At 46.3% G+C, this 3,158-nt stretch overlaps 1 pseudogene; it reads left to right on the plus strand.

The window, feature by feature from the left end:
• The first annotated feature begins 2,187 nt into the window (after window positions 1-2,187).
• On the plus strand, window positions 2,188-2,956 carry LOC145535711 (palmitoyltransferase ZDHHC3 pseudogene; annotated as a pseudogene).
• Window positions 2,957-3,158: the final 202 nt, after the last annotated feature.

Consider the following 3,158-nt stretch of genomic DNA (forward strand, 5'->3'; position numbering starts at 1 on the left):
TTTAACCTACTTTCTGTCCCTATACATTTGCCAATTCTAGATATTTCATATAAGTGGAATCTTACAATATTTGTCCTTTTATGTTTGGGTTATTTCCCTTAGAATAATATTTTCAAGGCTCATGCTCTGTGATAACCTAGAGAGGTGGGATTGGGGGGGAGGTTCAAGAGGGAGGGGTATATGTATACTTATGACTGATTCACGTTGTTGTACGGCAGAAACCAACACAACATTGTAAAGCAATTATCCTCCAACTAAAAATAAATTTTGAAAAAGAACCTGTTGCCAAATCCAAGGTCATGAAGATTTACCCCTGTGTTTTCTTCTAAGAGTTTTGTGGGTTTAGCTCTTGTATTTAGGTTGTTGATCCATTTTGAATTAATAGTATAGGTATGTAAAGGGTCCAACATCATTCTTTTGCATATAAAAATCCAGTTGCATCAGCACCCTCTGTTGAAGAGACTATCCTTACCCCACTGAATGGACTTGGCACTCTTGTCAAAAACCACTTGGCCATTTGATTTGTCTTTTTCAAGATTGTTTTGACTATTCAAGGCCCCTTGAAATTCCATATGAATTTGAGGATTGCCATCTCCACATTTCTGCAAAAAGGCTGTTGGAATTTTGATAGGGATTTTGTTGAATCTGTAGGTTGCTTTGGGTATTATTAACATCTTAATATAAAATCTTCCAATCTGGGGACTTCCCTGACAGTCCAGTGGTTAAGACTCCAAGCTTCTAATGCAGGGGGTGTGAGTTCAGTCCCTGGTCAGGGACTAAGATCCCACATTCTACGCAGCCAAAAAAAAAAAAATCAACCTTCATTGTGGCATGTGGCATCTTTAGTTGTGGCATGTGGGATCTAGTTCCCTGACCAGAGATCGAACCCAGGCCTCCAACATTGAGAGTGCAGAGTCTTAGCCACTGGACCACCAAGAAAGTCCCCTACAGATATCTTTTAGATGGTATTGTAAATGAAATTGCTCTCAATTTCATTTTAAAACACAACTGATTTTTATGTGTTGATCTTGTTCCTTGCAGCTTTGCTGAATTTATTAGATCTAGGCCTTTTCTGCATCTGAAATGCCCTTTCTGCATCAGTTGAGATGATCATGTAGTTTATTTTTTCCCTTGTTCTATTAATGTGATGTTATTTATAACCTTGATTGATTTTCTGATGTTGAACCACACTTGCATTCCTGGAACAAATCCCACTAGTTCATGATGTATAATCCTTTCAATATGCTATTGGATTCTGTTTGCTAGTATTTTGTTGAGGATTTTTGCATCTGTATTCATAGGGGATATTGGTCTGTAATTTTCTTGTGATATCTTTATCTTGTAATTTTCTTGTGATATCTTTGGTTTTGGTAGGGCCAGACTTTTCAGTATGGATGCACTTAGCATTCGTGGATGTATGTACTGTGTTAGCTACAGCAGCTAGCAGTATTTCTAAGATTAGTCCTACTGATTGAAACCTGGACTCAACAGTGTTAGTCGCTCAGTCGTGTCTGACTCTTTTTGACCCCGTGGACTGGGACCCGCCAGGCTCCTCTGCCCATGGAATTCTCCAGGCAAGAATACTGGAGTGGGTTGCCATTCCCTTTTCCAGAGAATCTTCCTGACCCAGGGATCAAACCTGGGTCTCTCACATTGCTGGCAGATTCTTTACCGTCAGAGCCACCACACCGGGAAAGCCTGGACTCAACAGCAGCCCATGTTAATTGTACAGCTGTACAGTGTAGAGGGAGGAATCCAAATGTTAAGTGACATCGGTAATATACTGGTGAACATAACTGCCTTCCAAAGGTTTAGGACAATAAGAGTGCTGGGCGGCGCCGGGTCCTGCAGCCGCCGCCACCCCACTGAGGGGCGCTTGATGGGCGCGCCGCCGTGTGTCTGGCCGAATCCAGGAAGCTGTGGCGCCTCCTGCCGGGGAGCCATCGCTGCAGCCTGAGGTCGAGTCCCGGGTCGGAGGCTGCATGAGGAGCGACGACGGTGGCGGCAACCGGAGCCCCACCGGGAGTCTGGGATTGAGGAACTGCCTGCGGCTTCACAAGGCCAGTATGGACAGAATAGCTTAGGATGTTTATCCCCGCCCGCCGTTTCTGAGACCTTGAGCGGAAACCAGAGTGCCTCCAGTCGGAGAAGTGCGTCCCACCTCCCCACCCCCATCCGATGGGCACCATGTGGTTCATTCGCGATGGCTGTGGCATTGTCTGTGCCATTTTCACCTGGTTTCTGGTCTTCTATGCGGAGTTCGTGGTCCTCTTCGTCATGCTGATTCCATCCGGGGACTACATGTACAGCACCATCAACGGAATCGTGTTCAGCCTGCTGGCCTTCTTGGCCCCGGCTTCCCACTGCCGGGCCATGTTGACCGACCCGGGGGCTGTGCCCAAAGGAAATGCCAGTAAAGAATTTACAGCTGAAGTCCGGGCAGGTGCCGTACAACTGTCCCAAATGCTGCACCATCAAGCCCGACCGAGCCCACCACTGCAGGGTTTGTAAGCGGTGCATTCGGAAAATGGACCACCATTGTCCCTGGATCAACAACTGTGTCGGCGAGAAGAACCAGAAGTACTCCGTCCTGTTTACAATGTACGTAGCTCTCATTTCCTTGCACTCCCTCATCTTGGTGGGATTCCACTTCCTGCATTGCTTTGAAGAAGACTGCAGCTCCTTGCCCACCACGATGACCCTCCTCATCCTCCTCGGCTTGGAGGGGCTGCTCTTCCTCATTTTCACATCGGCCATGTTCTGGACCCAGATGCTCTCCATCTGCACAGATGAGATGGGAATAGAACAACTGAAAAAGGAAGACAGAAGATGGGCCAAGAAAGCAACATGGGTGAACCTGAAAGCCGTTTTTGGCCACCCCTTCTCTCTAGGCTGGGCCAGCCCCTTTGTCACGCCAGACCAAGGGAAGGCAGACTGGTACCAGCATATGATCTGAAAGACCCTGACCAGCACTGCCACTCAGACACAAACCACATCCCAGCACTACCCTTGGATTGGGTCTTATGAATGTCCAAACCAAACAACCAACACAACGACTCTAAATAAAACATTTTTTGTTTAATGTCTCAAGTAAAATGGCAGAACATTGCAGAAAAAACAATGTCTCCGTGTTTTGTTTTTAAAAGATCATCCTTTCT

This window comes from Giraffa tippelskirchi, chromosome X (assembly GCF_054371585.1).
Source record: "Giraffa tippelskirchi isolate mGirTip1 chromosome X, T2T-mGirTip1v1.2.pri, whole genome shotgun sequence".
NCBI lineage: Eukaryota > Metazoa > Chordata > Mammalia > Artiodactyla > Giraffidae > Giraffa > Giraffa tippelskirchi.